We start from the raw sequence: 12,422 nt of genomic DNA, 5'->3' as shown, positions 1-12,422 counted from the left end.
TCACGCTCCCCAGAACGAGTCAGAACAAGGGCAGTAACAACAGCTAACATTTCAGCCTAAATTTGCATGGTCAGAAAAAAGGTTGTAATACATAAAGGCATTACAAATTTTTTTCCTAATTACTGGTATTCGGTGAAAAAGAGACTCATTTGACTTGGCCAAATAAAGCGCACAAAGCCTCAGCCCGGGAACGGCACCGCAGTCCCAGGCGCCCGGATCGGCGCAGCCGGGGCTGTCCCGGGGGAGTCGCTACCCCCAGCCCCGGCCTCCCGCTAAGCTTCCCGCGGCGGAGGTTCGCCGCCCCCCTTTCAGTACCACGCCGGATTCTTGGCCACACCGGCCGGGGCGTGCTTAAGCCGGTCACGGTGGGCGCCGCGCTCCCCGGACTCGGGGCAGGCCCCCAGCCGGAGCGCCGGCTGTCGCGGCATTGTTCGGAAGGCAGCCCTCTCTCCCGGCCTCCCAGCCCTTCCCCCGTGGTCGCGGCCATGCAGCCCCGGGGACTCCCCGGCCCCCGCGCTGGGCGTTTAAAGGGCGGGCCCATCCGCTGCCCAGGCCCGGCATCGGCTGACAACAATGGGCCCCGGGCCGGGCCGGACGCTCGCGGTTCCCTTACCTGGCCTTGAGGCTGCTGCCGCTGCTGTTGCAGCTGCTGCTGCTACTGCTGCTGCTGCTGCTGGGGCCGCGGCTCGGACTCGGGCCGCCCCCGCTCCCGCCGCCCCCGCCGCTCCCGCCGCCCCCGTTGCCACCGCCGCCGCCGCCCCCCGCGGGCCCCCGAGGCTCGTAGGCCCAGGCCGGGGCCGGAGCGGGCGCGGGGCCGGGGGGCTGGACCGCGGCGGGAGGAGCGGGGCCGGCGGGAGCGGGAGGCCCGAGCTGTAGCGGCTCCGCGAAGCCCGGGCTCGGGTAGGTCCTGTCCATACCGGGGCCACGGAGGGCGCGGGCGGGCGGCGGGGCGGCCCTCGGCCCGGACGGGGAGGAGAGGCGAAGCTAGGCGAGGCGGCGGCGGCCGGAGCAGCCCTCACATGCTCGCGGGCCCAGGGGCGCGGGCGGCGGCGCCGAGGCCCGGCCCGGCTCGCTCAGGGTCGCGGAGACGGCGGCGGCGGCGGCGGCGGCGGGAGCGGCAGCGGCGGCGGCCCGGACCCGCGGCGGCGGCGGCGGCGGCGGCAGCAGGAGGAGCAGGAGCCGCCGCTTCTCCCCATGTTGCTGGATTTCCCAGGATGCACCTCCCCCTCGCGCGCCCGCCCGCGCCCCCGCCCCCGTGCCCGCCCCTACCCCGCCCGCCTCCTTGCCCACGCGCGCGCGCGCGTGTACGCCCCCTCACGCCGCCCCGCCCCTGCGCTCTGCCCCTTTCCAGCTTGGCGGGGCCAGGCTCTCCGGGCTTCACTGGGCTGAGGAAAGCGTTTTCCTAGCGGAACCACTACCGACCGTATTCCAGCCTCGCGGACCCGGACCCAGAGGCGGGGCGGGGAGCGGGAGGAGGCGCCGCAGAAACGCACATTTCCCTGAACTAGCCCCGCAGGGTGAAGGGAGCCGGGGTGTGAGCCGCGTGGGGCCGGGCCGGGAACCACCCGTGGCCAGCCTCTCCGCCCCTCCCTCTCTCTCGGGACGCTCCCGAGCCCGGTGGCCGGCCTGGAGGTGGTGCGGACGGCGCGGGAGGGCCCCAAGGCTGGAAGCCAAAGAGCTGCCCACGGGGCCGGCGCGGGGTTGACCCTAGCTCTGACCCGCGGGCGCTCCCTTCCCCTGATGCGCCAGGCTCTCTGGGAAGACGGGGGACGGGGGATTACTGCTTTGTTTCCGGAAGGCCCGGGGCCCGAATCAGACCAGCTCCGGCCGCTGTCCATTTCAGTATTTTAGCCTGAGTGAACGCTGAGGAAAATGAATCATCCAGATATGCTGAAATGCTGCCATTAATTAGTTCTAAAAAATACCCTCCCCATCAGTCAATCAGTGGAACATTACTAAGCCTCTATTAGTAGCCAACCCCGAAATCTGAGCCCTTGCAGAAAGTGAACGTTGAAGAACAAATCTAGGAACCCTTGGAAGAAAAGGCATAAACTTGCTACGGTATCACTGACTACTGATTGGAGAATCAGCTTTGACTTTGGAAAATAGAGTAATTGATTATAAATGACCTATTCAGCTGTCACCCTCGTTCTATGGAACATAATTTTTCTCTCTGGTTCGATCTCCTCCACGCCTATCCAGTAATTTTGTTGCATTAAAATCCAACTTATTTGGGTTTTTACAACTCTGGAAAATATTTTGTTTGGTCCCGATCCATCCTCTACTCTTCCTGACGCCTACATCCTTTTATTCCAGGACACCCCTTTTTTGCAAGTCTATTTGCACCTGGATTGTTTGGAACCTGGTTGTGGTCTGAGAGTAGGATTGTAGAAGAAAGAGAGTGATCGCTATTTACAAATGAATCCCGATGGGTGAAGACATTGTTGACCCTGCCAGTTTTATGCTAATTCTCTCATACTTTTACTGTGGATGCCTTTGAAAAGTAGCATTTCCGTGGGGAAGAATTTACCAGCTCCTAGGGCTAAGGGAAAGGAATCTCCATTACAACATAACACACTTCTAAATATTTTAAGGGCTTTCACTAATAGTCATATTCTAAAACACCTTTTTTTGGAAGATAAAGGTTTGTGTAGGAAATGGAGGGATGATGTAGTCTATATGTATTTCATTACACAGAGTTTGAGATGCTCCCAGCTAACACTCAGTTATGTAGGCTATACCAATATGAAGACATGAGTATAAAGCTTTCACACTTCACACGGCTATTTTGTTCTTGATCCCCTAAATTAGTTGTTTATATATATACTTTTTAATCTGATGTTTTCCCTCTGAGACTATCTCCAATATATGTTGTATTGTCACATTTGTACATTATTTACAGATTATCTTCCATGTTAGATTATTAACTCAGAGCAGGAACTGTTTTTGCCTTTTTTTTCTTGGTGCATAGTAAGTGCTTAATACTTGCTCATTGACTTGATTTCACATTTTGCCTGTTAAATTAGATGTCCTTATTTTTCACAAGAGTAGCACAATCACACATTAGATCATCAATGATTTAGTATACCAACAGCATCAGTAGATTAACATCCCCCACAAAAATAAAAAAATAAAATAAAACAAATAAACAAACTTTACAAAAATTTTTGGCAATTCTTGCCGAAGTGTGCCCTAACACTCTCAACTCTAAATTTCATGATCAAAGTTATCCAAACAATTCTGGGCCCTGCCTTCCACATCAAAAATCCAGATCTTTATTTAAATAAATAAGCAACCCATTCTCTATACATGTTATTTTGGATTTACCTAACCAAATTTTCATTTTTGCATGTGACATTAAATAACAAAACAACTGTTTTGCTTGTCCCTTCTGGGTCATTATACTCAGGTAATGAACAGCAACCATACCCCACTCCCACAATAATGACAACAAAAAGAGCCATATTTGCAAAAGGACTAGAACCTTTGTCCCTAACTTGAGTCTCCTCCTGTTTGACATTTAACATGATTCTGGATGTTGAAAGGGAAAAGAGAGTGATTGGTCTGTGTCCAGAAATGTGGATGGGTATGTGAGATGGGAATGTGTTGGGAAGATGTACTGTAGACTGGAATTGAGGGCCTGTTTTCTTCCAATACTTCCCATCCCACCTCTGTCGCTATAGAATGGGGTAGGCAGGCTATAAAGATGGTAGGCAGAAAAATTGATTTTAATAATTCTAAAGCAGGAATATGGTGAAAATTCAATTCAATACAATTGAATGAATATTCTTCTGCATAGTACAGTGCTAGGGATTGGAAATCTTACCATCAAAATGGCAGAGTAGCAAGAAAAAGTACAGTGAGCTCCCCCATCATCACCACCCCACACACAAAAAAACCTCCTTCAAACAAATCTAGAAAAGGTGCCAGATTGAGTCCTAATTGGACTTCCTGACTAGAAAGTTCAAGATTAAAAGTCCTAGTGAGTCAGATTTCTGACCAGGTCAGTATAGGGGAAAAGAGTTCTGAGGACACGGGAGATAGAGTTCAATCAATCAATATTTATTGTGTTTAGTCATTTTCAATGACTAAATGACAAAATGCCATAAAATGCCTTTTCAGGTTTTTGTGACAGAGACTGGAGTAGTTTGCTGTTTTCTCCAGAAACATTTAAGTGCCTGCTAGATGCCAAGCACTATGCAAAGCACGAGGACAAAAGGACAAAAAAAAAAAAAAATGCCAAATCCTTGTCTTCAAGGAGTTTACAATCTGATAAAGGAGACAATAAACAAATTTATGCAAAACAAACAATATGTAGGATAAATCAATAAATAAAATAATTAACAGAAGGAAAGCACTAGAATTAAGAGAGTTAGAGAAGACTTCCTATAGAAAGTGAGAATTTAATTGTGACTTAAAGGAAGCCAGGGAGGTCAGTAGTCAGGGTTGAGAAGAGAGAGTGTTCTAGAGCCCAGTTTCTTAAACTGTGGGTCCTGACTCCATATAGAGTCATGTTACTGAATTTGGGGGTCAGGATTTATTATCAGCGAATGTTTGATTTGTGCACTTATTTTATATACTTATATACCCAGGGTCAACATAAAAATTTCTTGGGTGAAAAAGGGTCTCGAGTAGAAAAGGTTCTAGAGTACATGCTAAGAGCCAAAAGAGGAAATATCCTGTTTGTGGAACCCAGTATCATTGGACTGAAGAGTACATATTAGAGAGTAAAATGTAAGAAGACTGGAAAGATAGATGTGGGTTAAATTATGAAGGACTTTGAATGCCAAAACACAGGACTTTGATCTTGGAAGCAATAAAGAGCCACTGGAGTTAAATGAGTTAAGAGAGTGGCTTTAGGAAAATAACTTTAGCAGCTGAATGAAGAATGGATTGAAGTAGGGAGAGTACTCCAGGCAACTAAACCCACCAGCAACTATTGCAGTTGTTTGGGCTTGAGATGATAAGGGCATATATTAATCACCAGGATGAGGGGCAGTGATAGGTCCTAGGCTATGTATGAATTGGGAGCAAGTTCAAAAGTAAGCAGTAGCTATGTGGCTTAGATTCCAGAAGCAGAGTGGTATTTCAGTTCTGTTCTCCAGCTCAGTTGGAAGTCTACAGCAAGAATATCAAGGCAGTAATACCAGACTAAAGAGAAGCCTGAAGTTCTCTCCCTCTGAACTAGCAAAACTTTCTATCTAGCTCATAGAGTCTTAGTGCAGTAGTTATGTCTATTAGAACTCCAAACAACCAAACTCAGAGGCCAATTGCTCAGATCCAAATACACACCAGAAACTTGCAAAGGTCAGAGGAGGAAAGGAGCAATATGACTTTGCCCTGGATCGGACTCTTTTGGGAGAACTAGAACTGAGTTATCCTAGAACTATAACTCAAATAACTCAGTACTCAGTTCCCAAGAAAACAATAACAGGACTAACCCAGACATTGCCTCCAGAAGTAAGCAGAACCTGGCCATAACAAAATATCTGAAGTCAGGAATTAGACTAGAACAATGAGCAAACAAAAAACAATTCTATATTTAAAGGCTATTATGATAACAGAGATGTTTAAGACAGAAACCCAAAAGAAAAGAATGATTCCAGAACATGTACAAGCAAAACCTTAAAGGAAAGCTTAGCTTGAACACAAAGTCAATTAGAATTCTTAGAAGAAATGAAGCAAGAGGTTGTTTTTTTTTGTTTTGTTTTGTTTTGTTTTTTAAAGAATTAAAACTTCCTTCAAATGAAATGAGAGCACTGGAACAAAAATAATGGAAAAGATATTAGAATTAACAAAGAATTAGAAAAGGAATTTACAAAGGAAGGACAAACAACAAAACTTCTTGAAAGATGGAATACACTAAATAAAAGTCAATAACTATGAAATAACAAGAAATATTCAAAGTTATATGATTGGGAAAGTAGAAAATTTAAGCCATATTATTTAAAACAATTGCCTTAGAAAACAGATCAAAGAGAAAACATAAGAATGATTAGACTTACCTGAAAGCTATGACCAAAAAATGGTTAAGATGGTTCAAGAAATCTTAAAAGAATACTACCCACATTCTTAGAACTAGAGATAGGGAAAATGGAAATATAAAGAATATATACTGACCGCCTCCTGAAAGAAACTTCAAAATAAAAACTGCTGCAAGGATCCAAAGAGAAAGATTTCAAATATTGAGGAATCACAATCAAAATCACATACTATTTGGCAATCATCACTAAAAAGAGGAGAGAGCTTAGAATACAATATTCCAGCTTAGAATACAATTAACTTACCTCCCAAAAAACTAAACATAATCCTGCAAGGGGAAAAAATGGATCTTTAATGAAGTAGAGGATTTTCAGTCATTCCTAATGAAAAGACTAAAACTGAGTAGAAACTCTAAAATACAAACACAGGATTTAAGAGAAACATAAAAAGGTAAATATGAATGAACAATTACAAAGGATTAAACAAGCATAGATTCCTTACATCCCAATTTGCATATGTGATTCTTGTGATTTGTTATACAGAAATTCTGTCCGTCTTTGTCTCTTCATCTCTCTTCCTCTGTTTCTCTCTGCATGTCTCTCTGTTTCTGTCTATCTCTCTCATTTAAAATTAGAACAAAAAAAAATCATTCAGCTTATTTTATTCTAGGGCTTCTTAAATTTTTTCCACTTATGACTCCTTTTCACCCCAAGAAATTTTTATATGACACTGAGTATATAGGTATATAAAAAAGTCAAACATTTATTGATAAGCATAATTTCATGACCCCCACATTCAATAATATCATTCCAAAAGGATTTGCAACTCATAGTTTAAGAAGCTTTGCTTTACCCATTCTGGCCTTTTTGCCATTCCTCACTGCCATACCTTTACATTGTTTATCTTCCACACCTAAAACACTCTCCTTCATCCCCACTACTTTTGGGGAAACTCTAATTTCCATCAAGACTCAACAATGTTCTGGTATAACCAGCTATAAGTGACTTTGCTATTCTCTGCAGATAATCATCCACAAGAACTCTGAAGGACTTATGAAAAATCCTCTCTCTAACCAGAGAAGGAATTGATTATGTCTGAATGCAGACTGAAGCATTCTCTCTCTCTCTCTCTCTCTCTCTCTCTCTCTCTCTCTCTCTCTCTCTCTCTCTCTCTCTCTCTCTCTCTCTCTTTCTTTTTGACTTAATTTTTTTAAATTTTACCTTTTTGTCTTTATCTTTAGCACCAAGCATAGTGCCTCACACATAGTTTGACAAAAAACAGAACTAGATCTATGATTTCTTTGGTACAAGAGACTCCAGGGTGAAGAAACTCAACCAGCTAATGCAAGTTGGCAGTTTTTCTATAATGTATAGAATTAACTGCTTAGAGCACTGAGGGGGTTAAATGATTTGCCCAGAGCCACATAGCCAGGATATGTCAGAGGTAAAACTTGAATCCTGTTATTCAATCACCTTTTAACAAATATTTGTGAATTGATTAAAAAAAGAAAAAGGAAAGATAGAGGATGCTAAGAATCACCTACTCTTTATATCCTCCACAAACATTAGCTTGGTTGTTAATATTCCAAATGTAAAGTTTATATCCAAAAACCAGTGAGCAGACATTCTACTGGAGTAATTAACTGAACTATATCAGATTGATATTTTCACTATAAGAAGGGGAGAGCTTAGAATACTATTCCAAAAGGCAAAGGATATAGACTCATAGCTAAGAATAACTTATCCAACAAAATGGAGCATTGTCCTGAAGGGGAATAGGTGGGTGTTTAATGAAATAGAGGATTTTGAATTATTCTAATGAAAAGATCAGAGCTTTTCTTGAAATTTTCACTATAAATTGTATTTTAATGGCTCACAGGTACTTCTTCTAAAAGAGAGAAATAAAGGGGTTGATGGGGTTGGTTTTATTATACATACAAAGATAACAAGAAGCATTACTTAATGGAATATTTCATTATCTTATATTATAGGACTCATGAAAAGTGCTTGCAAAAAGATTACCAAGGAAATAATTGCAGTTTACATCCAAGCATTGGCTTCAAGAGGTAGGAAGTTACAGAAAGCCTGTAAATAGCTTGTTAAGACCCTCCAAATGAAAGTAACATATACCTCAGTGATCTATGACTATGTCATACCCCATAAGGGTGGACCTAGAGGAGAACAGTAAATGTGTATGTGTGCATATACATGCATATGTTGGACAATATGATTCAGGAATAACAATTGAGAGAGGCCAGAGACTTTTAGATCATTATAACCCTTACATCATAAATATTTTCTTCTAGAAAATAGTTAAGGAATGCTGGATGTGACAAACGTCAAAGCAGTCAAATATACACACACATATATGTATATAAAATCATATATAAATAACCTCAGAAAAAATGAAATTGAATACACTATGTGTACATATTTATTCCAACCATGACCATCATAAAAGTTAAGGACCATGGTTGGATTTTTTTCCCCTTTCCTTTTTAAAATTATGAATTTGATAGGTATCAACAAATATTATCATTCCACACAAAGGACAGAAAGAAAATTACACAGGAAACCTTGAGTCTCATCTATAGCTTTTAAAAATGAATTTAATATATTACTATATTAAATAATTTTAACTTAGTAATAAGTTCAATGATTTTAACAAAATAATTCCAGTAATCCTACTAGTTACTGTTTCTCTGAACTTCTACTCTCTTGTGTATTTTATCAGTGTTTCATTAATACTTTTTTGTTTCTTTTTTCTTTTTTGACATCACTATTAGGGAAATTAGGTGGTGCAGTTTCTGGACTTGGAATCAGAAAGACTTGAGTTTTTATCAACTGTGTGACCCTGAACAAGAAACTTAATTTCTCTCTGATTCAGTTTCCATGTCTGTAAAATGAGGATAATTATAGCACCTATCTAATAGGGTTTTTATAAGGATCAAATGAGATTAAGTGGATAAAATCTTTACAAACCTTAAATTGCTATGTAAATGCAAACTATTATTAATATTTCCACCAAACAAATAAACCAGAAGTATGCAACCTTACTTGTAACAAATAAATATGGTCAAACAAAACAGATCCATATATTTCACATGTCAGAATATGTATGTCTTGTTCTATATACCTTCGGTTCATTGTATCTCTGTCAGAAGGTAGGTAGTATGCTTCATCATTGGTCTTCTGGAGTTGTGATTGGTTGTTCATTGCATTAATCAACATTTTTGGGTTTTCACAGTTGTTTTCTTCTCTGTATAAATTGTTTCTCTGCTTCTATTTTTGCACTTCACACAAGTTTCCCCCAATTTCTCTGATTCTATCACTTCAGTTATTTCTTACTGCATACGAATATTTCATTATATACATATGCCAGAATTTACCCAGTTATTCCTATTCCCCAACTGATGAGTACTCATTTAGTTTCCAGTACAATTGCTATTGTTTTATGATGTGAAACATTATTATTGATTTAATTATATCTATTTATTATATTAATATATTATATTACATGTTAACTGTATTTATTTAATTATTAAATTAACTATACCAGATCACTAACATGTTAAAGTTAACTTCAAAAATTAATACAAAACTAGAAAAAAGAATGAAATGAGAGAAAATGAAACGAGAAATGCACCCATATGGTGTGCAATTAAAACATCTTCTACCTGATATAAACATATTGTGCAATAAGTATGAAATAGGTAGAGAAAAGGGCATTAATATGGTTATAATAATTTCCTAAAGAAATTTAACCAGTGTAAATTAAGAGCCAGGAAAAGGAGACTAAAAATGCAACAACTTTGGAAACAACCTCAGCCAAAAGTGGAGAACTCTGATAGTTCAGGCCAACACTAGTTTAGAATATAAACTCAATTAGAAAAAAAAATCCTTCTGGTACTGGAGAATTATTAGCAATATCATTTAAAGAAATAGCAAGAATCAGTGGAAAGGAACAGATTTAGAGAAAACTTGGCAGGACACCCAACCAAGCAAAATCATCTCAAGAGTATATAAGGATAAAACTAGAAAAAGGACAACAGACAAACAAAATATGAAAAAATGTATAGAAAGTTTAAAACATTCTGTTAACCAATAAAAATCCATCCTAACTTGGACTCCAGCATTACACTCCACAATGTGCTGTGAATGGAAGTAGAAATGACACTGAGGAATAGAGATATAAGAATACTGGAATGGTAGAAAGGGTGAGGTTATGGTAGCCTTTCAAAGCCCAACAGAATTTTTTTTTTTGCTTATCCCTGGGGGCTATAACTCTCTTAATACTTCTGACCTATATTGAGTTTCCAGGTGATTCAAACCCCAGATCTTTTTCAAGACAATAATTGTCTAACAATATTTCTCTCATTCTACATTGGTGAAGATACACCAAGTGGAAAATTTTCCATTTGTTCTTTCTGAATTTCATCTTCTTAGAGTCAACTCAGTACTCTAAACTGTCAAAAATAATTGGATCCTGAGTCTGTTAACCAGGATATTAGCTAGCCCTTTTAATTTGATGTCATCTGCACATCTGATAAGCATTTCATGGCATCTTTAGCCTTATCATTGATAAAATGTCAAACAGCAAAGAACCAACACTAGTCCCTGGAGCCTGTCACTAGAGAGCTATCAAACTGACAGCAAAACATTCATTTGAGTCTGTTCATTCAATCAGTTATAAGTCTTAATTATATTATTACCTAGTCAATCTCTCCATCTTTTTCCATAAAAATCCATGATACTAAATGAAGTGCTTTGCTAAAATCTACACAAATTCTATCTACCTTAATCCCTAATTGACCAGGTTAGTAGCTGTCCAAAAGTAGCTAGCATTTTTATAGTGTTTTGCTGTTTGCAAAACACTTTGCATTTTATCCCCATAACAACCCTGGAAAATAAGGGCTATTATTAGTCCCTTTTTATAAACAGGGAAACTGAGATATGGAAAGGTTGCCCCAGAGATACTGACTAGTAAGTATATAAATAGAAGATGTGAACTCAGGTCTTCCTGTACCATGTCCAGTGCTCTATTCACTGCATGATTTATTTGCCTTTAGGTTAGAAACAATAAAAAACGATTTGTCTGCCATAACCTGTTCTCCGTATCTTGTTAGTTCCTTGTTACCTGTGCTTCCTTTTTTTACATATTCACTTTCTTCAAAAATCTGTTGTACTATGCTCAAAAGGCTATCAAACTGCATACCCTTTGATCTAGCAGTGCCTCTATTGGGCCTGTATCCCAAAAAGAGCATAAAGAGGGAAAAGGAATCAGGTGTGCAAAAATGTTTATAGTGAATCTTTTTGTAGTGGCAAGGAACTAGAAACTGAGTAGATGCTCATAAGCTGGCTGAATAAGTTATGTTATATGAATGGTATGGAATATTATTCTATTAGAAATAGTGAGCAAGCTGATTTTAGAAAAGCCTAGAAAGATTTACATGAATCGATGCTAAGTGAAGTGAGTAAAACCAAAAGAACATTATGTACAGGAGCAAGAAGATTATGTGATGATCAACTATGATGAACATGGCTCTTTTCAACAATAAAGTGATTCAAGGCAATTCCAATAGACTTGTGATGGAAGAAGCCATCTGCATTCAGAGAGAACTATGGAGACTGAATGTGGATAAAACATAGTATTTTCACCTTTTTTATTGTTGCTATTGTTTGTTTGCGTTTTTCCTTGTATGTTTGTTTTTCCCCCTTTCGACTTGATTTTTCTTGAGCATCATGTCAAATGTGGAAATGCATTTAGAAGAATTGAACATATTTAACCTCTATTATATTCTTTGTTGTCTAGAGGAGCAGGAAAAGGGGTAAGGAAAAAGGGGTAAGAAAAATGTGGAAAGCAAGCTTTTGCAAGGGCAAATGTTGAAAACTATCTTTATATGTATTTTGAAAAAGTTATTATTATTTAAAAAAAATAAAATTGTCCCAGAACTTGAATTCGCTGGTTTATAAGGTGCAGACTCTATGTTCTCTCCTCTTTTGTGAAAATTGCCATATTTGCATTTCCTGATGAACCTTCCTAACCCCCTAAGATCTTTTAAACACCACTGGCAATTGCTCAGCAGTCCTATGTGCCAGTTTTTTGAGTACCAGAGGACATAGTCACAGACTTGAATTCATCAAGGGTAGTGAGGTGCCTTCTTCATATCTCCTTACTTATTTTAGGAATATTAATTCTTTTAGCTGTATTCACAAGTATAGGAGTAAGTAGATGAGAGGGTGAATGGAGAAATCTCAAAAGTGAAGATTAGAAGAGCATAAATAGCAGTAAGTCAAGGAGAAATAAGATCCACAGGTGAGAAGCAGCATACAGTTTGGCAATAAGTCAAGACTGTGAAGAAGGGAAACAGGCTAAGGGGGGGAGGGTGCTGGACTAGGAGAAAAATGATATTTAGGAAGAGGAAAGATTTAGAACTAGTG

General features: G+C 40.3%; 1 protein-coding gene across 1 annotated transcript in view; it reads right to left on the bottom strand.

Moving 5' to 3' along the window:
- QSER1 (glutamine and serine rich 1) overlaps positions 1-716 on the bottom strand; it is a 97,488-nt gene extending 96,772 nt beyond the window's left edge. Inside the window, exon 1 of the mRNA XM_051965784.1 lies at positions 614-716. The gene's annotated coding sequence lies outside the window, so the exon portion shown is untranslated. The remainder of the gene's footprint in view (positions 1-613) is intronic.
- Positions 717-12,422: the final 11,706 nt, after the last annotated feature.

The sequence above is a fragment of the Antechinus flavipes genome, chromosome 6 (assembly GCF_016432865.1).
Source record: "Antechinus flavipes isolate AdamAnt ecotype Samford, QLD, Australia chromosome 6, AdamAnt_v2, whole genome shotgun sequence".
In the NCBI taxonomy this organism is placed as follows: domain Eukaryota; kingdom Metazoa; phylum Chordata; class Mammalia; order Dasyuromorphia; family Dasyuridae; genus Antechinus; species Antechinus flavipes.
Note: the sequence above shows the minus strand (reverse complement) of the source record. Positions and strands in the feature narration are given on the sequence as shown.